Genomic DNA, 26,021 nt, shown 5'->3' on the forward strand with positions numbered 1-26,021 from the left:
CAAAACCTTTTACAAGTGGATTTCCTTGCCCCTAAGTTTCTGATAGCTTTCTTATAAAATGGAAACTCAGTTTTCTGTTGCCAGCCTTCTTACCTGCTGCTTGTAGTAATCCCTTAGTCTATTAGCAATTCTGATAGCAGAGTCACTGTGTTGTTTCCTTCTTAGCAATTGAATTTTTTGATAAATGCATTTTTTTTTCACCTCAGTGCAAGGAGATAGTACAACTTTTATGTACTAGTGATTCCCATTTCTCCTTATCTTTACAGATGAACTTCAGAAAAGAACTGTGCTAGAACTCCTATTCAGGAATCTGGGTCCCCCCAAATCTATGCTCTTATCAAGATTTAGTAATAAGTGGGTCCCTTAGAACTTGGCTGGCGATAGAGGGGAAAAACAAGACAAAAAGATCCTGGCATAAATACATCAGTCTGAAAGTATAGAGATACAGGGGTCCTGATAATTTTGAAGTGAATTTTCCATGATACTGGAAATGAATATGAACACCTAAACCACAATAAGCAGAAGAGTGGCAAAGAATATGTGTTCATAAAAACCCATTTTTTCTCCTCCTGGGATCATAATAAAACCACCTTTGCTAGCCTCCTCTTCAGTTAATGAAGTCTGATCCTTGGGATATGAGTGAAAGTGATGTGTACCACATCCAGGCCTGGCTCATAAAAGCCTTCAGTATGACCCTCCACATGTGCTTGTCTCTTTGCTTATCTGCCATCCAAAGACAGGATTCAGTTGAGGCCTCGAAGGCCCTAGGAACAGTGGGGCACACAGTAGGAGGAGCCTGGGTTCCTGAGATACTCTGTGGAGCAGAGCACCCACCCTTCTCCATCCTATTGGATTTTGAGGGAGTGAAAAATAAAATTCTATTTTACTAGTCCACTGAGATGTGGAAATTGTTTTATCAGTTAGCCTGCCCTGAATAATACAATAAAGTGGAAATTGATATAAGAACTGTTTTCTGTGTGGAAAGGATGGATTTATTCAGCATTTTCTGACTCAAAACTCAAGTAGCAGTGTCCTGAAATCAAAGCCATTTTAAGATAAAGTGAGTCTCCAGAACTCTTTTTATCTTTTATTTCCTTATTTATTAAAAGAACTACCTAGTGATAACTTAAAATTCTTTTTTTTCTTGGAAGATTTTGCCTTTACCTTTTTTCTAGTTTACTGTATATAGTTTATCTCATTTTAACTTTTTTTTCTTGCTATGCTGCACATGTAGGAGTCACCCAATCAAAACTAAAGGTATAAAATTGAATATAATAAAATGTTGAGAGCTCAGAAGCTAAAAATACTCTCCAAGCAAATATCTCTAAGAAGCTAATGGTTAACCTGGAAGTTCAGGTTTACTTGTCTCTCTGATAGTGTTCAAAGTGGTGAGGGGGTTGTGAAAATGTCAAAAAGTCACTGAATTAGAAAAGGATTATCAAATATTGCAATAGGAAAAGGAGCTTTTCCCTACTTAGGTCTTGTTCCGAAGATCCACTTTGGATCCAGACCAAAGATGACTGTGGCTTAGCTCCCAAAGTTTAGAGTCACATAAAAAAACAATAAAATTTTGTTTTTATTTTGGTACTTTACATCTCAACATTTTGCCCTTTATTTAATGGACATTCTCATTTGTTCCACCAAAAGATATCGAGTGTAAGTTATGTGTCTTTTAGGATGCCGAAGAGAAGTAGTAGGTATCCAAGTTTTTACTGGCTACCTGTTACCAAAAGTTTGAAGAGAGCACTAATATGAATGGATAACAAAACTATGTGAAGGAATGCTTTACTATTTCCTGGGGCTTTGTCCTTAAGCTCTAATATGGAGCCTGAATTGCAATGAGATGGACTAGAGTGCAGAACGCTGATGATCCCACAGGCTGAGATTAGGGAGGCTTAATTTTTCTCCTTTCAGATAGGCTTTGCTCTCTTTCTAACACATATCTCAGTATGCCTGAGTGGGTGGATACAGGATGAACCTATTCTCTTGTGGTCCATGACTTAATGCAACCTCCCCACGTATAAAGAACTAAGATGGAACCTGCCATGACTCAGCTCAGAAGCAAATTATCTTCTTAACCCCAAAGCTTCACCCTCAGACACTGTAATCTAGTTAAAGAGAAGTTAATGGGCCCTCAACAGAACAACCTCTTCCTAGGAGAGGAATAAAGAAAAAAAGCAATAGTTTCCAAGTTAATTTACTTTTTGAATCAATAGACATAGTGCATAGTGATAGGAACCTTTTATCAAGTTGAGTAGCGAGGTTTTTGAGAAGAGGGGCAGATGTTGAGAGAACAAATGGCTTAAATGTTGGCAGGTAAATATTTTGATTTAATTTCCCCAAATGAAAAACTCTTCTAAACAATATTTTAATGCCACTGGATGAAATCAGGATAGAAGCTTGAAGAGGAACATAGATAAAACACAACACTTAGAACCAAAAGATCTGGGCTGCTGACTTTACTTTCCTGGGTTTTGTTTGTTTTTGAGTATTTTAAAACTAATTTATAATCTTTGGTTTTCTAAGTGATCTTGCATATGTATACAGCTATGCTTTTATGGATATCAAAATAATTGGAGATCTTATTTCCAGTTGATGATATACTGGATATTATTTTCTACATTCTGAATAATATCCCACATTGCTCTAGTGGAGACTTCTGGCTATACTACATAGAATGTCACCAACAATCACAGGGAAGGAGTCCAATTTAAAATATATATAAGATAAAGGTCTAGATGTCACAGGAATCCATGAATTATGTCTGTAGGTTTATTTTCAATCCAGGAAAATAATCAAGACTTTGAATTTCTAGATTATTAACTCACATTATACACACACACATACACACACAAACAAATTTCAGATGCATGAGATCTGTTAAGAAAACAAAATAAATGTGAGACTTCCAGCTGAATACCACACATTCAGACTCCTATTTCATAGCCTAGAATTGTTGCTAAGTTGAAGTAACCATCTAGGAATTACATTTCCCAACCTTCCTTGCCTCTAGGTAGTGCCACGTGAATGAGTTTTCTGACCAATTAAAAGTGTGCAAAACTAATACAAGCCTATAAAAACCAACCAAATCCATTCTCCCCTCTCTCTTTCCTCATCATCTGATTGAATGTCGACCCTCAGGGCAACCTTGGAAGTCAAGTGCTGAATCTGAGTGATGGGTATTTGGCTGTTCATTGTAGTATTTTTAAAACGTTTTCATTTTTTAAATTTGTTCTCACCTCCAGTTTGGACCCGATTTGGGAAGGCTATCTTCAGTGGGAAAGTAGCCATGCTCCACTCCTCCTCTAGTTCCCTAACTTATATCCCTTCTCTCCCATATTGCTAACCACGGTTTCTGACATGTCTAAGATTCACGTAGACAGGACAGGATGGGTGAGGCAGATAGAACAGAAGATTTCTTTCTTGACTAGTATTATTCCAAGCTGTTATCAAATTCTCTATATGGTAGGGGAATAAGGACTACCTTTTTCTTTCTTGAAGTGTTGCATGTGGTCTTTAGTGCCCTCTTATGCATAGTTTCCTTTCAGAGGAAGTCTCATCTCCCCTCCAACTGGTTTTGGGGGCTATTTCTAAGACAAATTTATGGCAGTGCTCTCTTTAACAAACCGTGTCTGGTCTGTTGAAACCTGGCCCTTAGATCTAATGTCATTAGAGGGTATACCTCCTTCCTTACTGAATCCTCCCTTTCAGTGTTACGGGTTACCTCAGGCAGCCTCTTGTATTTTAGATTTCGCGAGTGGAAGTCATACACAAGTCCACTATGTCCTCCAAATTGGTGGGGTCATATATAAATCTCTCTCAGTGCTTACATGATGCTACTATCACTAGGCTTCAGCTGATGTCTGTGTACCTTCCCCTTCTCCACAGGAGACAGTGACTCACAGCACACAGAGGAAGATTAGCTCCATTGAAAGTTTTTTCCAAATATACTTTACTTCTGGTTTTCCAATTCCTTTTCAATATCTTGACATAGGTGAGAAAAAAAAAAAAAAGGATATATCTAACTTGTGTTATATGTGGGGTGAAATACTGTATGCTGAGAGTGGGAACCAAAGGTATAAATTAAATTTACAAAAGAGTCAAGTAATTCACTAATTAGTGCTAGGAAAAGTGACTATCTGTATATTTTTGTTTTTAAGATTTTTTTTTGGATGTGGACCATTTTTAAAGTCTTTATAGACTGTGTTACAATATTGCTTCTGTTTTTATGTTTTGGTTTTTTAGCCACGAGGCATGTGGGATCTTAGCTCCCCCACCAGGGATCAAACCCACACCCCCTGCATTGGAAGGCGAAGTCTTAACCACTGGACCGCCAGGGAAGTCCCACTATCCATATATTTTTTTAAATCTCTCTATAAAGTAATATTCTCCAGATGGATAAAATGTGCAAAATTAAGTTATAAAACTTTTAGAAGAAAACATAGAAAAATGTCTTCATGACACTAGAGTGTGGAAGGATTTCTTAAATGATTCAAAAAGGACAAACATAAATAAATTTAAAAGTATCATTATTAAAAATATCTGTATTTAGCAACCCACACCACTGGGAGAAGGCATTTATAGTAAATATAACCAGTAAAGGATGAAATGGACACACACACTTAAATATATATTTTATAAAATAGTAAGAAATATAGAATAAAACAGTATTTAGAAAGAAGAAAGCAATACCAAATCTAAGAATGTAGAGAGAAGGGAGTTCTCATACATTTTTGGTGAGACTATTCATTGAAACCATCTCTTTGGGAAACAAAGTTGAAGATGTGCATATTAGCAAGTCCCTATTTAGGTATATACTTTGGCTTTTTGCAGTCTTGTTTATTGTAGCTGAAAATAGGCCTCATCTTTATTATTTACTGATGGAGGTAGATTAATTAATTATTATGAACTGACATAATGGAGTCCCATACAACTTAAAATGAATAAACTGAATATAAATTAATCAACAAGGATAATTTCCAAAAACTAAAAATGTTTAGAGAAGAAAAAAAAGATGTGTTCTTTTCTTCAATGCATGGTTTTCATCCTGGAGTACCTCTGCCGCTCTATCCTCATCTTCCTCTTTCTCTCTCTTTTGAAGAGTCCCTGTCATAGGATTTAGATATGTTTCAAAGAGTCTGTTTTCTGGATTCAACCATGCATAGACAGTTCTTGGGATTAAAGTGATCTTGAAGGCATTTGAATCTGTGAAAATCTCTGCCTTTTAAAATAATGACTTTAATTTGTTCACTGAAGGAGTCTGTCCAGTGAGCTTTCTAGGCTCATCACAGCTTTTTGTCTTACTAACTTGCCTTTGCCAATTTATCTCTACTCCTTTCTTTAGGAATGGTCTCATTTCTCTTGCCCTAATTTCAGAGATGTCCTCTGCTTTTCAACCCTTTTGTCCTACTGAACATATTTGTTTTTATCAGCGAGCTTCTTGTGATTTGAGCAGTAGCTATCTCATGACCTCTTTCCTATAATTATCTTAAGCCTCTTCCTTGGGAATTATTTTGAATCCTGTACCCCAGAAGGTTGAAAACAGAATAAACTAGAAACATCAGATCTGTTGACTAAATAATTTCAGCTGCTCCTAATAATTCCCATATTGGATTACCCCTGTCTTTAAGAGAAGTAAGTTTTGGTCATCTTCCCCAGACACAATCCAATATGTCATCTCTCAGCTGGTAAACTGAGAAACTAGTAAACTAGTCTGCATTAAGATGAGAAGAAATGTGAGTTATTTTATATCTTACAATTATCAGAGTACGTGCTTAGAAAAAGTACATAAGAAGCTTTTTCTGAAGATCTTAAATGCCTTTATAGTCAATGGAAAAAAATTGTTTAGATTTTGCATTTCTGAGTGTATTCACTAAAGAGTAGAAGTTTTCTTGATTTCTAAGAACCTATTTTGCAATTTGAGAAACTTCTTTAGATTGCTCTGATTTGAGCTAAAAACTTCCTTAAGCCTTTAAGACCAGTTAAATAAGGTAAAAGGAGGCATCTGGTGACTTAATGAAACCAGACAATCAATCTGAGTTGAAAAGACTTTTCTTTCCACTCTTCTCTTTAATGCTTTCCTCTTGATTTTTGAATAATGTCTTTTCCCAAACAAAATGTCTTCATGCTCAGAAAAACTGAAAACTTCCAGCAGATATTCAAATATTTGGTTTGCATAACTGCTAAACGTTCCAAATTCTGGAAACATCTAGACAACTGTTCCTGGGTATCTTCTATTACTCCCAAATCAACGTCTATCCACATATATATGTTTTTGTGAAATTTTTTCTGTGTTTCTCTATTGTATGTCAATTCCTTTGTGAGATGACTGACAGTGTCAATATTCATACATTATTTTTGAGAAAATATAACAGCACAATGATTGTGCTGTTTTCCATCCGGAACCTGGACAAATGAACATAGAAGCATGGTGCATAAGACAATCACTGTCCTTCTTATCCACTCATAGCCATAGGCTGTACAATGTTAATCATAAGAGCATAATCATAACCTGAACTTTTAAGGGCACAGAGCTTCCTGTAGCATTAAAATTAAAGTTTTGAGAAAAGATAACAATTACTTTGAATCTACCTTTATTATTTAATATTAGCAAATACAGTAGTTAACAAATAATGAATTGTCCTTTACTAATTATCGCAATGGAGTGGTTGGGAGCCTGGTACAGCATGAGAATATATTATTTACTTACATATATTCTGACTTCTTCTCTAAGTAATTTATTGTGTTTTTATATGAGAATGTTTAGAAATATGCCATTAGCAAGTTGACTGCAGCTCTGCTCCAAATTATTTTTGTTCTGGGAACCAGACTGAAGGAACAAATGCAATCTGGGCATACAACAAAGGGAAAAAATATATATAGTATACTGTATACTGATTTTTAAAACTTTAGTGGAAGTGACAATCATAACTTTTGCTCTCATTTCATTGGTCAAAGAAACTGACATAGATAAGGAAAATATCAATGGAATATGAAACATAATCCTCCTGCAGGGAGGGATACTGAAGGAAGAAGAAAAAATCCAACCCATCACGCCCTTCATGAGCTTATTTTTATCAGTCTGTCAGCTAAAAGTACTCCCTGTTATCTTTCACAACTTGCTGTTTCCTAATGTGTTGTGTTTGCATGTGATCTGAAAATTTAAATCTGCCAGAATCCTTCGTTTTGATTTTCCTTCTGGCAATTTCCTACTCATTCTTTAAGAACTATAAGACCTATGAAGGCCCTTTTAGCATCAAGAAACTATGTGGTATATTTAGAGTTACTTTTATTGAGAAATTTCTCATAAGTACATAACTCTTTTCATTACTTTCATTATAGCCACAGCTGTATATGTCAATGAATATCTGGTGCTTGTGCAGACACAGCCTCCAAAGTTGAAGCCTCCTGAGTTGGAAATAATGCCTTATTTGTTTTATTATAAGTGGTGCAGGGCAATTAAAAAGACCGATAGAGAGATACCTGTCCTTGCTTCCATTTAAAGGCAGATATGTTTATTTCTTGAGTTCTGTAATGTGGGGAACAAACCCATCACCACACCTCATCAGGCAGAAGATTTCCTCACAGGCCATGTGGGCTGAGTATCAAAAGATCACTATGTAATTAACATATTATTTGGTATATTGATATATTATTTGGCATATTCAGAACATATCACTTGGTATATTACTCTTTTTCTTACATGCAGTAACCCCCAAATGGTTTTTCTGTCTACTTAATGTAATAGTTGCCCCTTGTGTCCCATCTTTAGTTCAGCAGTCTTGTTCTTCCGTGAAACTAGTTTGGTGGTCTCCAGACCATCCTTCATCCCATAGCAGAGAGACCACTGTGACTACAATAAAGTTCTGCTGTCACAGAAGACTATAGGGCAAAGGGTTGGAGATACAAATGGAAATAACATTTTAAGATCAGAGCACTCTTGCTATTCTCCCGTACTTCTGGGAATTTCTCAGGCTCTGTGTCTCTGGGGGCTTTAGTTAGCCCTAGAGTTTCATAAACCTGAGCCTATCTGAGGTTTATGAGGCTCTTGTGGTTTTCTATATTGTAAGGAGCAGTGAGAACTAGTAGAACCGCCAGCTGCTAGTAAAACCCATAGCTTTTTTTTTTTTTTTGGTTTTTCTTTTTTTTTTATAAAATCACATTAATTCTTTTTATATTTATTACATGTTAAAGTGATAATATTTAGGTTTTATTGGGTTAAATAAAATATACTGTTAAATTAAAAATATAGGTTTGTTGAATATACGATAAATGTGTTAAAGTATGAAATTTGACAGCCTAAAAGAACTCTAGAAATGATCCAGTCTAGAGGGTGCTAAACATTGCTGAACATCAGAATCACCCTGGCAGATTTTTAAATTATGGATGCTGGAGTCGAAGCTGCAGAGAAACTTTGTGGATCTGAAGTAGGGTGCAGATGACTCAGTCATCAGATCCAAGCCTCTCTTTACACTTTATCAGTCTCTTCTGTTATCTTCCCACAGTATTCAATTCAGGAAGCTACAGAGAGCAAGTGCATATAAGTGTGATTGAATGACATCTAGTATACATTCAGAATCCATTTTTTGCTGACAGTACATCCCATGCTTGTCTTGTAAGAAGATAGACACCTAGGATATTCTTTCAGCATGTACATTTAAGTCAGCTTCTTTGCTTTTGATGGGCATGTCTGATTCCTACCTACTGGTTCCCACCTAGGTTGCAGAGTTAGAGAGTAACCTGAATATCACCCCCTACCACCACCACTAAGAAATAAAAATCTCTAAAAGGAGCTTCTGTTTAACCTGCTTAACTAAAAAATAATGCTCATGAATATCCTGGGATATTTCTCAACTCCTCATCCCAATAAAAAATTTTAATTTTCTAATTCAATGTAATAAATTAATTTTGAGCACTACTATATGCCAGATACTCTGCTAGGTGATGGATTATGTGACCTTAATTGCACTGATGAGAGCATACAAGATCACAGCAGAAGACTGAGCTAGTTATTATCCTATCAGCATCCTTGCCCCTCACACTCAGCTTAATTATGTGCCCCTAACATGTTCAGGGATGCAATTTCAATGCCTTGGTACACTTTACTTCCAGAGCCTTTATCTCTGTTAAGGTTGCATTGAACAAATACCACTTTTTACTCTGCCCGCTGATTTATGCTTCTTTTCTTTGCTCAGGACCCAGTGTGCTTTTTCTCCCTCAGTTCTGCTTATGAAATCTAAAACACTTTTAACTAATTTCTGGATTTTTTTGTCTTTTGAAAGTAGTTACATTCAATTCTCAAATAGTTACTTAGAAGAGAATACCACCACCTTCTTTGTAAAAGGAATATGAATTAAATTTAAAGTTTCTGCCACACAGATTCAAGTAGTCATGTTGCAAACACCACTGACTATCCAAGAGCAGTCTAGTTAATTCTTACGTGCCATAGTGACTGGTTCCAGGACAAACTTGTTCTTGTTCCATACCCTTGCCGTTGTTGGTGTCTTGCCGTCACTGTTGGCCAAGAGGCATCATGACCTAGTTGTCATTGCTTGATCTTATGTGAATTTGGTCAGTACTGTTTACTTTGTTGTCACATCAACATAATCGATGTATTCCGTGTGTTGTTGGTACCAATCATTTTGAATTTAATTGCTTTTCACGATGTCTTCAAAAAGATTGTTACAATTTACCATTTAAATAAAAAGTGTATGTATGCACGATGTCCTGGACACAGAACAGCATGATATATGACTATAGTCTGAGTGTAAAAAAAAAAAAATCTAAAAGTATTCTTCAAATGATTAGCAAATAAATATTCTAAATGAAAAGAAAATCATGCCATAGTTTCATTGGTAGGAGATTTTTTTTCTTTTTTAGTGGTATATAAAATGATGTGTTTCACACTGTTTTTTTTTTAGAAGAGGCATTGTGCCTAGCAAAACATTACATTCCCAGCTTTACTTACTGCCTGACATGGCCAAGTGACTTAGTTCTACACATTGAGATATGACTACAAGTCATTGAGTTGAGATTTTGGAAAAAAAAAAAAAAAAAAAGAGAGAAAAATAACTCCTTTAAATGGGCAAACTTCACTGGCAGAGGCTGTCTTCCATCCTCTTCATTGGAATGAGGACTTGACACTGGAACTTGAGGACCCTTCTTAAGACCATGTGACCTGGAATACATGATAAGGATGATAGAAATATAGGAGCAATCTGAGTATTTTATGAATTTGTGGGACCAAGGTACCAGCCCTGGACTTCCTACCTGCAAACTCCCTGGTATATGGGAAAAATCAAATCTTGAATTTTTACTGTTTTTCAGGGATCTGTAACTCACACCTGATCACAAATTTTGATGCTACACATAGATTCAAATGCATAACATGAAATTTATGAAACTTCGGTAGCACCCCAATGAAAGCATTTCTAAATAATTCAGTAAGAATCGTTTTCCAGGATGTTTTATTTATATAAGTAATTCATATTCATTATATTAGAATATGTAGATGAATAAACTGAAAATAAATTGTCATCATCTAAATTCCCAACATTAGATTACTAATTAATGTTTTCCAATGTAAACAATAAATATAAACAAATAAATATTAGATTCAAACTTTTACAAAGATAGGTCAAAATATATATGCTGGAATCAAAGTGAAGAATTTAAGGGTGTTCATTGTACTATTGTTCCCATTTTTAAGTAGGTTTAAAATTTTTCAGGTTAGAGATTATGTATACACATGTATATGTGTATATGTATAAAACTTCTTCATATATTTTCCAGAACATTTGGTCGACAAATACCATAGTTGGAGAAACTTTGGCCCTTCCTTCAATGCTTCTTTGGGCAAAGTCAGGATTCCAGCACTGAGAACCAAATATTTGAGTCTCTATTTCACTGAGCCTAGTCCCATAACTATCTTTACACAGAGAGTTGAAGAAATTCTTTTATTTATTCCCCTTCCCCCATCCTAGAAATAATATCCCTCAAACATACACTCACTGCCCAACTCAAAAACTGAAATGAAAATTCTGACAATGCAGAGGTGTGTTATATTATAGAACTAATTAGAATCCTTTGAATTTGAAAGAAAAAGGGAACCTGCTGTATTGAAACAGAATTATCAGAAAATGCCTGCTCTCAAGCATATTCACATTTGGTAAGTGAAATGGCTTTCAGTATGTTGTTTAGGAATCCCACAGCAGATCATTAATAAGCTAGTCCCCATAACAGATTACAAGTCCGTTCTAGCAAGGGATGTAATAAAAGTCTCAGATGTTTCGATTTTCATGAATAGAAATTTGTCCTCCCTTGGTGCCTTTTATCCGTGCTCAAGAGTTCTTTGCAATTATTAGCTCATTAGTCCTAGTGGATTTTTTAATTTAATTGTAAATTAGTAGACCCTACAGAGTTACATATAAAACAAACAGAATGTTAATACCCCATTTCATGAATATATATACCAATGGCTAAACATTTATTATCTCAACATATACATTAATAATACCAGCATTGATTTCAACTCTCCTCTTAGGCACAATTCCTTGCTTCAGACATATTACTACTCTGTAGAATTTGTCTCAGCCTGAAAGCTCCTTTTTTTCCTTTTTTTATACACCGTTCCAAAGTTTAGCTTTTTGTAGAATTTATGTTTTATTGGAGTACAGTTGCTTCACAATGTTGTGTTAGTTTCTGCTGTACAGTGAAGTGAATCAGCTGTGTGTATACATATATCCCCTCCCTCTTGGACCTCCCTCCCACACCACATCCCACCCGTCTGGGTCATCACAGAGCACCGAGCTGAGCTCCCTGTGCTATACAGCAGGTTCCTACTAGCTATCTATTTTACACATGGTAGTGTATTTATGTCAAACCTAATCTCCCAATTCATCCCCCCTTCCCCTTCCCTGCCCCGTGTCCACATGTCCATTCTCTATGTCTGCATTTCTATTCCTGTCCTGCAAATAGGTTCATATGTACCATTTTTCTAGATTCCACCTATGTGCATCAATATATGATATTTGTTTTTCTCTTTCTGACTTACATCACTCTGTATGACAGACTCTAGGTCCATCCACATCTCTGCAAATTTCATTTCTTTTTATGGCGGAGTAATCGACATTTCATGGACAAGAGGTACATGAAAAGATGCTCAACATCACTAATTATTAGAGAAATGCAAATCAAACCTACAAAGAGGTGTCACCTCACGTCGGTCAGAATGGCCATCATCAAAAAATCTACAAACAATAAATGCTGGAGAGGGTGTGGAGAAAAGGGAACCCTCTTGCACTGTTTGTAGAATTTCTATATATGCTCATATCACTACTGTGGTATATTAGTATAGTAAAATCTCTCTCATACTTTACGGACAAACATTTTGATCAAATACTCTGATTACTGAAATATCGTTGTAACTATTTTTCAAGGATCTCACATTGTCATTGCTTCCATTAACACCTTCAACCTGGGAAGGAAATCATGGACATTTCCAATGTTTCTAAGGGCCTGAGAAACACTTGACCTTGTGCAGAAGAGAAAATATCAGGTGTAACTGAAAGACTGAAAGAGGACAAATATTTATCACATCGATAAATAGAGAAGTGAACTCTGTTCCCCCTGAAATTGATAGAAAATAGGGAACTCTATCATTGACAGCTGAAATTTATTCTACCCAATTTCCGTCATCCTCCAACTCTAACATCCCCCTGAGACTCACCCCCTCCCTCAGTCTGTTCCAGTGCTGTCATTCCATTCCTGGTATGGCGGGCCTGCATGTGACTCAAGCCTGGCCAGAGTATTGCTTTCACTTGACCGTGGTGATTGGTGCATGTATTAGTTTCCTGGTACTGACATAGCAAAGTACCACAGACTGGGTGGCTTAAGCAATAGAAAGTTATTATCTTACAGTCTTACAGTTCCAAAATGAAGGTGTCAGCAGGGTTAGTTCCTTCTGGAAGCTGTGGAGGAGAATCTGTTCCATGCCTCTCAGCTGGCTTCTGGTGTTTTGCTGGCAATCTTTGGCATTTCTTGGGTTCTTCTGCATCATCCCAATCTCTGCCTTCACGTGGCATCTTCCTTGTGTGCCAGTGTATCTACAAATTTCCCCTTTATAGGAAAATAGGACCCCAGTCATTTGGATTAGGGACTTACCCTACTCCCATATGACCTCACCTTAACTAATTAAATCTGCAGTGACCCTATTTCCAAACAGGGTCACGATCACACGTCCTGGGGGTGGGGAGGGGTTAGGACTTCAACATATGAATTTGAAGGGGACACAATTCAATCCATAAGAGTCCAATATAAATGCATAAGCTAATGAGACTCAGTGAAGTGCAATAAGAATTTCACTGTGAATCCTAAGAAATACTCTCAGACTTTTTCCTGCACAGAAGCATGCAGGGACAGGAGTTGCTGCAGTCACATTATAGCTGCTGGGTGGGAGTGGGGTTCTGCAGAAAATGTATCTAATGTTGTAGAAGCAAAGCCATAAATGAAGATAGAAACGTCTGTTTGCTTCTTGTTGAACACTGAGTAAAACCATATCTGAAGCCAAATACCCACTTAATTGTTCAGTTTTATGAATGAAAATATTCCCCCCTTTTTGTTAAACCTGTCTTAGTATCACTTTCTTCCCACTGCCACAGAAATAGAGTCGTAATTAATATGATTAAAGAGTGGGATTACAGATGGGATATTCATGTGAACTGCAAAAAGAAGGGTGGGGGAATGAATAATTCCTTTCTGCTTTTCTGTTTTTGTATTATTTTAGATCAAACTCAACTTGATGAGTTCCTGCACAGTAATATGTAATGCCTCGAAAGCACAAGTGAATCTAATTATTCTGTTTCTATGAAATATTGAATCCCTTCACATAACAGCAATACACAAAGGCACAATCTCCTGTAACAACAAATCTCCCAGCAAAGAATCAAGCTACATGTTCCCAGATGCTGGGTCCATGCCTTGCTGGGGGTAAAGAGACAGTCAAGCTGAGGTCAAGAGGATTAGCACGGATCACAGGTCAAATGCAGACAGTCAATGACATTGAAAAGTGGTCTTCCATCAGAGACAATGTCCAAACAGTGGAATTAGAAAGTTCTTGGGGGTGGGATGGGAACCTGACTTTCTAAGTGCATAGTGGTGACGATGGTACGTCAGGCAAAGTAGCAGCATCTCTGAGAAATATTTAGGAGCGGGGACGAAGGGGAGCAAGGCCTATCTTCCAGAAGCATGGCAGACAATAACAAGTCAGGCAAATGTGCTGTGTCGTGTTCTTCCACAAGTATCATTGACCGTGAATCTTCAAAATACTTTAAGCACTCCACCACTTACTTTACTTGTATGCCCTAGGAACCCAAGGAGCCTGGTTTCAGAGCACCAGTAGTCTTCTTATTGTCTCTAGTGGTGTTTGATAGTGAGGTAATTCTAGTCAGGGAGGAGACTTATGCCAAAATTATCATGGATGTGCCTGGTACCCTAACTATAATTTCCATATCTTGTTCGTTTGCTAAAGGTGTACCATACACTTGAGGCTAAATTAGCTTCTCACTGGTTACAGGTGAAATACAAAGCAATGCTCAATAAGAACAGAAAGGAGAAAGCTTGAATGGGGGTAAGAAATTAACAGTATAAGGAGCAAGGGAAGTGACACTGTACAGAGAGTGCCAATGTAACGGTATGTAAGGAGCATAACTTCATGCTGTTTTTGGTAATTTGGAGAACTCTGGAAATATTTCAATGCATAAATAAGGGTACTCAGCCTTGGAACCTCACACCTCTCAGCTGCAGGCTCACTGCAGAACAGTAGCCTCCCGATACATGCATGACCGTATAGGACAACTTCTGTGCCTCGTCCTGGTCTTCTTGGCCCAAGTTTTAAGCCAGCCGTTGTTGTGACAACCAGCTTCACACAAATATGTAATCTGAGAGCACCTCAGCTTTGCCTGTCTGCACACCTTCTGTTTTGTGCTCCAGGTCTTCTCTGACATTGTGGTATGGGATGCTTGTAGCACCTGGGTGGCACTCACACTTGTGCAAACTGGAATGCCAGAGAACAAGCATCTGATGGGGCAGTCCTTGACTACTGGGAGATGGGAGCTGGTACATGAATGCCTTTCTCTTTTTTCCTTCCAGTGAGCGATTTGGAGGCATATTCTACATTGCTCCTCATAAGATTCCAGCATAATCTAGCCCCAGTGCCCACAGCTGTGACCAACTCAAGAACACCCCTTGTACTGTTCCCTGGCATTACACCTCACCCCCTGCCACCACCAATTACCTGCATTCAAGTTCTTGTCTCAGACTCTAATGTCTGGGTGGAACCCGCACTACCAAAATGACCTTCTGGGTTCGCTGTATGTTTTACAGCTAGAATCCCATTGTGGTTCAAGGGACTTAACACTTATAAATTCCTAAATCTTTTTACAGTGGAGGATGCAAAAAAAAGTTGCTGATATGCGAGAAGCAACAGGTCACAAATCAAAGCTGGCAATTGAGAGTATCAAGCGTTGTGATTTGGGTTCATATTTTAAATCTTCACTGTTTTCTCTATAGTGTAGGTCCTGATCAGAAGCCACCCGGTTCTGAACTGGTACCATGGTTGCAATAGCTATGGATGGTAAAAGCTCCTGTCTTTGCCTTTTCCGCAGGGGCCTCCAGAGTGAACTTTGTGAACTACATGTTAAGTCAGACCAATTCAAATTCTCTAAATTTGGTACTCGGCTTCACGTTTATGTAGATTTGCTTTTTGGAGTATGTGGAAGAATGAGAGTGGGGATAGCAAGTGATGGTAGGAAGTACGTAACTATCTAAAATATTTTATTCCTAAACTTGATTACACATAAAAATAACCTGGAGAAAAAATTTTTTGAAAATATGAATTCTTGAGCTCCACCCCAAAGGTCCTGACTCCATTGACCTAGACAGAGATCCTGAGATCTATATTCTTAAAAGCTTCCTAAGAGATTCTGATACATGGCCAAATTAGGGAAATAGTGATCTAAATTCATGAAGGATTTTAAGAGAATTTGTTACTTAAAACTATAAATTTTTCTACCACAGGGCTGGAAGCTTAGGCATTTTCTAAATCACATTTCCTTATTTTCTAGTGAAAAAAAGTCTTAACTTCTTGATTTGGGAAGGGGAGTTTAGAATTTAATTTTCAAAATAAAAGGTCTAATTTCATATGTTTTGATCTTTCTGAAAATTAACACTTAGAGGTAATTTTTTACATACTTTCATTTAGAGGCATCTATAGACAAGCTTAGTTTTAAAGAAATTATGTATAGGTGTAATCACATAATAGAAAGTGTACACAGTTAACTATAATACTTCATCAACTAATTAGCATTAATTAACTCTACAATTAAGATTTTGATTGAAAAAGACAATTAAGTTGAATATAATGTCAAAACAGAAATGCACCTGAAATATGGTGCAAACTGCAAATTATAGTATGTTTCACCTTCACCTCCTTTTTGTTGCGACTCATGGGGATACCAATAATACTTAGACATATACATGGACTTATAGAAATTGTCCTGTATCTTGAGACTGCTGAGTATGTGCTGCACCATTGATACAATTTATGAAACCGTCTAATCTGAACTGCCTGAATGAGAAATTTGGATATCTCACTTGGCTATGTATCTGATATTCAGAAAGTCTCAATAGAATATATTTTAAAAGATGTGAATATTTGACTAGTATTAAACTGCAATAAACTATAGTAAGGGTCTTTGAGAAATTGGAGTCAAGCTAGCAGTTAAATAAGAAATTTACTTTTCTGAAAGCCAACTTTATACTGAGTCTGATTTAAACCTTTGGATCTCTCCAAGAGCAGTGCTTCAAGTTCAGTCTCTTTTATCTAATCTTATTTTGCCTGTGACTGCTTCTTTTACATCTGAGAATCCCTTATTATGAGTCTCAGAAATAGAACATTTTATTTTGAGTCATTAGTGGAGTTTAGGGCCCTCAAGGGAGTAGACAGTCTTGGATTTTGAGGTGCAGAAGCAAAGCATGGTCCAGAATGCTTCTGTACTAATAATAGGGCATGTTGTAGGATACTCTAATACTGGTATAAGATAAAAGAAAAGCAGAAATAAAATCCATAGTAAAAGTGCCTCTGAAACAAAGGATGAATGATGACCATGCGTTTTGGCCACTGTGGAAAAAGCAGGGTTTCTGACAAGCCTTTTTTTCACCCTCCTTATTTTTCTTTCCTTTTCCTTCTTTTCTCCTCCACCTCCTCTACTTCCTGCTCCTCTTCATTCTTCATCTTTGTCTTCTTCTCCTTTGAATTAAGGGGAGGAAGGGGGTTTTCTGTGCTTTGTACAGTGGGTCACTTAGGAATGCTCCTAAATGGGAAATTTGTCTTTCATTTTTCTTTGCAAGCTGCTTATGCTATTGTGTCTAGGCTCTAGATCATACTGCCAGTGAGAGCCAATTAAGAACATCTATGTTAATATCAAGGCCACCAAGTGCACGATTATCAGACTATGCTCATGCTTTAGCCATCCATAGAACTCTACAAACAGTGGCGGTCTGGTCAGACAAGCCCCTGGGGCTGGGGGTGAGGGTTCTGATTTAAAGTATGTGCTTATTTCTGTGGTTTAAAGTACTCTCACAGTAGCTGATTTCAAGATATCAGCATGATGAGTTGAATTTAGAGTTAGGGAAGAGAGCCACTTTGCACTCTGCTTGTTTTGTGAATCAGCTGTATCTTTTCTAAAGCCCAGAGTGAACTACTAGGTGATTGATGTGGGACAATTTAAGTTTAAATGTAAAGAGCGTGTGTCACTATAGGAAAGAAAAGGGAAATTCTAATGTAAAAATTGTTTGGGAAGTTTTTTATGAGAGTTAACTGAAACTAGGGGAGCTATAATAAGCTCCCTACTGAAAGAGCAGGGGAACTGGACTCAAATTTCCTGGGACTGTTATTTCTGGTCTCCAAGATTAGACACTATCAGTGCCTTCTATTAACCAGTGTTCCTTTATGTATAACCAGTAGTTACCTGCTACATCATTTTTTTTTCAAAGGTTTTCTTTTTTTTTTTAATTAATTAATTAATTTATTTATCTTTGGCTGTGTTGGGTCTTCGTTTCTGTGCGAGGGCTTTCTCTAGTTGTGGCGAGCGGGGGCCACTCTTCATCGCGGTGCGCGGGCCTCTCACTATCGCGGCCTCTCTTATTGCGGAGCACAGGCTCCAGACGCGCAGGCTCAGTAGTTGTGGCTTACGGGCCCAGTTGCTCCGCGGCATGTGGGATCTTCCCAGACCAGGGCTTGAACCCGTGTCCCCTGCATTGGCAGGCAGATTCTCAACCACTGTGCCACCAGGGAAGCCCCCCTGCTACATCATTTACTGTAGAATATTTTGCCTTCTTCTTTCTTTATGTTAAGGATTTATCTAACTTTGGATGCTATCTGATTTATTGAGGAATAAATAGGGAGGTCTCCAGGTAATACATCAGTACCCAGATGTTCAGAGAGTTCATATGCATCTGGAAATATTTCAATGCTCAGCTCAGTAAAAGTTGCCTAAGATTTTCCAAGCCCAATAGCTGTCTATTTTCTCTACATTATACCAGACTTGAAGGGGCTACAGCTTCTAAAGTGGGACAGGGGAATGGGAAGCGTCCTTGAATTAGTCCTAGAATTAGAATCACAAAAATTTGGTCAAACTCATTTGTGATCACAAGTTAGGTTTTCTATTTAAGAAGTTGATAATATTGATTATTTAGTCATAAACTCTTTTATATGAATATCCATTAGATGGATACCTTCATGAGAGCTAAAAGTAAGTTTTTTTCACCTAAACTTATGCTGCCCCTTATCACTGTTTCCCCTAGATATGATTCATTATATCATAGGACAATGGAAAATAGAATGCAACTCCTCTTAAATATTTAAATGTGTCATGAGACCAAAAGCATATTTTAGGTGATTTGAAGTAGATTCATAATCTGAACAAAATAAATTAGTGCTGTGAGGATTTTAGTATCAGAAATCTTTTGGTTCAATGATGTTTCTAATTACTCAGCCATAAAAAGAAACGAAGTTGAACTATTTGTAGTGAGGTGGATGGATCTAGAGTCTGTCATACAGAGTGAAGTAAGTCAGAAAGAGAAAAACAAATACCGTATGCTAACACATATATATGGAATCTAAAAAAAGAAAAAAAAAAAGGTTCTGATGAACCTAGGGGCAGGACAGGAATAAAGACGCAGAGGTAGAGAATGGACTTGAGGACACGGGGAGGGGAAAGGGTAAGCTGGGATGAAGTGAGAGAGTAGCACTGACATATATACACTACCAAACGTAAAATAGATGGCTAGTGGGAAGCAGTTGCATCGCACGGGGAGATCAGCTCGGTGCTTTGTGACCACCTAGAGGGGTGGGACAGGGAGGGTGGGAGGGAGACGCAAGAGGGAGGGGATATGGGGATATATGTATACGTATAGCTGATTCACTTTGTTACATAGCAGAAACTAACACACCACTGTAAAGCAATTATACTCCAATAAAGATGTTAATAAAAAAAGCCTGTATAGTAACATGAAAATATGTGTTAGAATATATAAAAAATTATAAGAATCCAAATTATATGTAATTATTCACAGACCTATACATATACTGTAGAAAATACACTGTATTATTAATATATAGCATTAATATATAGCAAAACTATGGATAGTTAATATTATTTTTTATTTTCTAAATTGTACATAATAGCAGTGTATTACATAAAAATTTTAAAATAAATTTAAAAATAATCACTCAGTTCATAATTAAAACAATTACCAAAAGAAAATCAAAATCTTTAAAAATTTTGGCTATATCTCTGTATGGGAAGAATATCTTAATTTCTTTTTATGCTCATTAACTTTCAAATCCTAGATCAAGAATTTAAAGCCTGCCTTTAAAATTTCTCACAAAAAAAGATTTACAGAGTTTTAGAAGCGAACAGACACTACTCCCTGTGATTTTTATTCATCTTCCAAACTGAAACCTTCCAAACCTTTTTCGTCCGTGAGTCAAAGTTTCTAATGACTTAATTTTTCAGGAAAAGTAGGGCAAAGTTTGATGGTCAAAGGACATCTTCAGAAATCAAGTGCGGTCAGAGATCACTGAGCAGATCCATACCATCTGGGAGGCCAGAGCCAACAGAGACGGTTAAATCTTGAAAACACAATTTGCCAGAGGCTTTGAAAGTTCTCTGAGGGTCACTTATTGCTTTAGGCATTTCAATTTTAATTTTATCCCAGGTTAAATGAAGTTATTGTTATTTTAAATTATAAAATACGTGCTTGTTTTGGAGGATACAAAATATGGGAAGAGAGAAAGATGAATAAAGACAACATTCTTGCCCCATGAAGGCAAAAATGGCTAACATTTGGTTGTGTTTCCTTTCAGTATTTTTCCATGAATATTTTTGCTCACAGGTAATATAAAAATATTAGCGTATGCACAATTTAAGTTCCTATTTGGCTTCTTAACAGCCTAACATAAGAATCGCTCCACATTACTTCTGGAAACACTAAATAAGTTTAAATTGTTGGATCAAAAATAGGAAATTACACAGTAGAGTAGAAAACCCACTCAGGTGGGGACTGAGAGTCATGGGGTTCAGTCCCCACCATGTCTGTGTTTGGAAGTACAAATATGGTACCAGTTTCTGTGGCTGGCAGGGAGGATGGAACAGGTGGACCAGAATGAGTTGGTGCAAACAAATCACCTAATAAGGGTGTTAAAATACAGGTTTCCTAACTCTAGATACAAATATTCTGATTCAGCAACCTTAAGGTAAGACTCAGGGGTCTGCATTTTTAATAAGGACCTTGGGTGATTGTATTGCAGGAGATTCTGGGACCACCCATTGAAAATCAATGGATTAGATCACATTTTTTTTCAAAAATTGTTATGGAGGAGTTGGAAAAGTCCATAGACAATAGAGGACATGCAGGGAAAATACTAAAGTTGCCAGCACTGCCTCTCTTGAGTCCAGGAAACCCCGAATAAGCAGCTCCCTAGGCGTAGCTGGTCAAAGGGCTACAGCCACACTCCTCAAGGCCCGCAGTCTTTTCCAAGCTGTGTCAAGCATTCTTTACTTTCACAGCATCCTTGCTTTTCCTGTCTCTTCCCTTCATGAATGCTTCCCATGACCTTTCAAGTCTCCAGTTTAGTTAATGGTAGAGTTCATACTGGAATGTAGGTGTCTTGACTCTTTTCCAAGGATGTTCCTGCTGCACCATCCTTCAAATCCTAAATTTCAGGGTTCCCAAGCAATATCTCTTTCAGGAAGCCTTTCCCATTTCTTCAGTCTTTTCTGTGTTTCTACAGTAACTCCCCGCACCCCTGTGAGCTTACTTCTTTCATTATGTTTATAATACAATTAGTTCACTTACCATCCTTCCCTACTAGACTGAGTTATGCTAGTGCCAAGCACAGTCCTTGGCACAGAATATATACGCAATAATGTTTAATTAATTAACAAATTTTAAGGCATTTATGGTTAAAAGGACATAGCAAATCTACATGGTATGTTTTCCTCTCCTTGGTTAAGCTCTGTGTTTTTTCAGTTGCCAATATTTTGAAGTTCCATCTCTTGTTTAGGCAGCATTTATAGTAATTCATCTTTTCTGAAACAGCAGGAGTGTATCATTTCACTCTATTACACATACATCTTGAGGTAGGATTTCTTCTTAAATTTATTTATTTCAATTGGTTGGCCTGATTTCCATCAGAGATTTCATTTTAAGTTATTTTATCCTCTGATCAGAATTACTACTCTGTAAAGGAAAGGAATAAAGTGTTCAAAGAAGATAGTTATGTCTATTGGCACTATATTAAAATGCAGATGCAAAGCAAACTGGAAGAAGTCAAGCTGCCAAATAATCTGGATCACTTCTGAGTCCAGGAGAAAAATTCAAATTACTCCTTTTCTCTATAGCAAGCCATTGCAAGCCTCTACATGCTTATTCTTTGAAAGAAAAACAAAATTAACTACAGAAGTGAACCAGAGGATATTCATTCTTCATGCTTGGTTACCCAATAAGAACACCCACTGACATTTTCTAACATATTTTCAAAATAAACTTTTATTTGAAAATATTTTTATAATGCAAATTATTTCTGAATCATTTGGGGTTTCAAGGAAACCCCAACCCCACCTTCTTAGCCCCCAAACTGTCTCCAGATACCTTTCACACCTGTCAGTAGACCTAAATATTGACCCTGTTTTGTTTACCTGTTGGCAGTCATTACCTTTGGGGATTCCCTTCACCTAAGACTCTCTGAGAGTTGTATAGAATCCGTCCAGCTCCTTGCTTTCTTGTAAAACTTGGACATAAGGCTTCATAATTGAAGAATTTCCTTGCTAACCCTCATCTCAATATGTTGTCTGACTCTCTATTACCTCTCTAATTTTATCCCTTCCATTCTGCCTTTGCCTTACTCCATTCTAGCTTCTTTGATCTCCTTGCTGGTCCAAAGCCACTGAACACTCCTGACCCAGGGCCATCATCCTGTCATCTTTGCTTGCAATGCTACTCCTTTCCCCCTGGAACTCAGCTAAGCCTACCTCCTCACTTCCTTTGGGGTCTTTATTCAAATGTCAGCTAAGCAAAGAGGCTGCATTCTCTATTTCTTCACTCTGCTTCATTATTTTTTTTCACAGCATTTATCACTCATTGACACATTAGGCTGTTTAAAGTCAATTACTGTGAATCTGACTGTGCTAACATGAGAACAATGACTGTTTTCTTTATGGCTCCTGCCATAAAGTGCCTGGCACATAATAGGTGCTTAAAAATATTTGTTAAATAAATGAGTGATTACTATGGGGAAATAGTGAGGCAGTTTTTGAAAAGGATAAGTGACAAAAGTTCTGAGGTTTTAAAAAAGCATTTAAAATAAAGTTCCTGATCTTTATACCTTAACTCCTTTGGAGACAGTTATTAGAACTAGTGATGTTTATAGACTCAGTTTTCATTTCTGAGAGGAATCCCATCATTGCTGTCTCCTTTTTCACACCCTTGACTTTAAAACAGAACTCCATTTTCTGTAGGAATGCAGGTTTGTAAGTGTCAAAAAATTATATATAAAAATGGCATCATAAGTACATTCTGTTCTTTGTTTTTTGTTTATTTTTTAGGATCTAGAATTTATTCCTTGTCCTTGTTTTCTCCAATCTTATGAATCTCTTTTCTTGGTTGTCATAAACTATCATATTTTACAATAAAAATAAATGTATGAAATTTAAAAGTAGTACATTACAAACTATTTGGAAAATTGGAAAAAGAAGAAAAATCACTCTTGATTCTACTATACCACAACAGCCATTGGTTATATTTTAATGATTCCCTTCCAGACTTTTTTCTACCCATATATATTTTTTTGAATTTTATTTATTTTTTTATACAGCAGATTCTTATTAGTTATCCATTTCATACATATTAGTGTATATATGTCAATCCCGATCTCCCACTTCATCCCACCACCACTGCCCCACCACTTTCCCCCACATTGTGTTTTATAACTTCATGTTACATAAGACTAATACAAGAGTACCCATTTCTGTCAAAAAATAACCTTCACAATGTAGCTTTGAAAGATAAAATAATTCTCTTGATAAATCCCCAATAATGAGACATTTAAGTTATGTCTAATTATTTTTTAGTTTCCTAAACTATACTGAGATGTTCATTTGTGTGGAGAAATCTGTAAATTCATCCATAGATACTTCTATTGGCTCACTTCTAGATGTAGAATTGTAATCTCAAAAAGCATGGCTATTTTTAAAGCTTTTGAAGTACACTCACAAGTTCCCTTCCAGAAAGACTGTAGCAATTTACCAGCAGTGCAAGAGAGTGACTATTTATGGTGTCTGTGTTAGGGTTCTCCAGAGAAACAGAGCTAATAGGATATAAAAGGAGGTTTATTGTGAGGAATTGACTCGCACAATTATGGAGACTGAGAAGTCCCACAACCTGCCATGTATAAACTGGAAACCCAGGAAAGCCGGTGATGGGATTCCCTCTGAATCGAAGGCCTGAGAATGCGGGGAGCTCATGATGTAAATCCCAGTTTGAGGGCAGAAAAAGAGATGAAATATCCCATCACAAACAATAGGCAGAAAAGGGGGCAAATTCCTCCTCCTTCAGCCTTTTTGTTCTATTCAGGCCCTCACCAGATTAGGTGATGCCCACCCACATTGGGGAGGGCAGTCTACTAAGTCAGCGATTCAGATGCTAATTTTATCCAGAAACACTCTCACAGACACACCCAAATATAATGTTTAATCAAATATCTTGGCATCCCCTGATCCAGACAGGTTGACATATAAACTTAACTATCACAGATCCACCCCTTGTCAACTTGGCACTCATATCCATCTCTTTAAGCCATACTTAATTTCCATATAAAAACAGTAACAAGGTTATAATTCCACCTAACATGGTACAACTTGCATGCAACCGAAAGCCTACTAACCCTTTTGCCAGAAGAGGAGCTCTTGAAAAAGAACACGCTCATTAACATAGACTTTTCCACAGAATTCAAGGAAGCCAAATTGAGGTGAGACAGAATTGTCCCTTTGGACCTCGTGATTAAGGTGTTTACATGCACACACAACCCCTACCAGTCAGTTGCATGTCTTTAAAACCTACTGTAACTCTAAAGGCCTTGTGTCTTGTGTCCCAGTAGTAACAATCCCTTCTTGGACTTCCCAGACACGTATGTGAGTCAGGTGCAGCTCGTGGACCTGGCCAGCACCAGGATGCTGCCAGTGGACATCCCCGTACAGGAAGGTATTCTGAGCTGCACTGCTCTCGACCTGTAGGGAAAAAGAATTGCAATCTGATAAAGGGACTCATGAGAATATTTGCTACTTCTATCAGGGCATTGAATCCAGGAACTATGAAAAACATCTCAAGCAGCAAATATTTATCATAGCATGCTTCCCTCATCTGTGTATCTAGTGGCCATGGCACAGTGCACATTTTTGCTGCCAAAGATCCAAAAGAATAAACAGTCTAGTTTGGCATCAGCCAGTTTCCTTCCAAAGTACTTCATTTCCAAATGGAGTTTTCCCAAATTTCAGGTTCCTTCAGCTGATCACCCCATTGAGGTGCTGGGTGTGTCTCTCAGACCCCTTCGGGGCTAATGCTGGCACACTGTGGACCTGTGGGTAAAAGGCAGGAAGGGATTGCCCCAATGACCTTTGGCCTCAAAGCCATATGAGGTCTTTTCCTTTCCTAAGGAAGGCTTTCCATTATTAAGAGAATAATTACCAGGGCATAAGTAGATACTTAAGTGGCTTTGAACAACTTGTACCTGACTGTCGGTTTGTTATCTTTTAGTTCAACTGTGAAATTTAGCTCTAGCAGTTCCACTGCATCCTTTACATTTAAAATTTGAGGGGACTCCATATAAACTTAGGAGCTGGGTTGAGAAAAGGGTGAACAAATTGAGATTTGTTTTTGGCAACAGATTCCCTCATTTTTACTGGGCCTACAGTGAAGAAATGAGCAAATCGGCAATGTTAGTTCTTACAGTGTAACAAGATTTAAATAGGATAATAATACCAGCAGCTCACCTTAGAAAAGGAGAAAAATTCCTTCTCCAGTTTGAACATGAAGAAAAAAGACACGATTATGCTAGAACACACAATGTGAACATTTCCCCTCGTGTAAATTAAATGTTGGGATTTTTCCGTGCCTCTAACATTGTTTGGTTATGTGTGCACACGTGCTGCACGCCACCGTCCCGTTTCTGTGTTGGAGTTGTTAGAATTGATGCGAAACACCAGACCCCCCGCAGTGAGAGCCCAGGCACATTGTAATGTCGCTGTGGGGAGTAGCCATCCTTCCTACAGGGCTTGACTGGGTCTCTTAAACAGGAAGAGTCAGCTTTATTCAGGGTTAAGACTCAATTCTCTGTTATGTGTAGGGATCAAAGCAATGCATAGACTTTAAAAATTAGTCATTTAATTTAGAGTATGTGAAGGAAA

The 26,021-nt window shown here is 37.4% G+C and overlaps 1 pseudogene; it reads left to right on the forward strand.

Annotated features, from left to right (window-relative positions):
* Positions 1–15,609: 15,609 nt before the first annotated feature.
* On the forward strand, positions 15,610–25,175 carry LOC137770919 (WD repeat domain phosphoinositide-interacting protein 3 pseudogene; annotated as a pseudogene).
* The last annotated feature ends 846 nt before the right edge of the window (positions 25,176–26,021 follow it).

The sequence above is a fragment of the Eschrichtius robustus genome, chromosome 10 (assembly GCF_028021215.1).
Source record: "Eschrichtius robustus isolate mEscRob2 chromosome 10, mEscRob2.pri, whole genome shotgun sequence".
NCBI lineage: Eukaryota > Metazoa > Chordata > Mammalia > Artiodactyla > Eschrichtiidae > Eschrichtius > Eschrichtius robustus.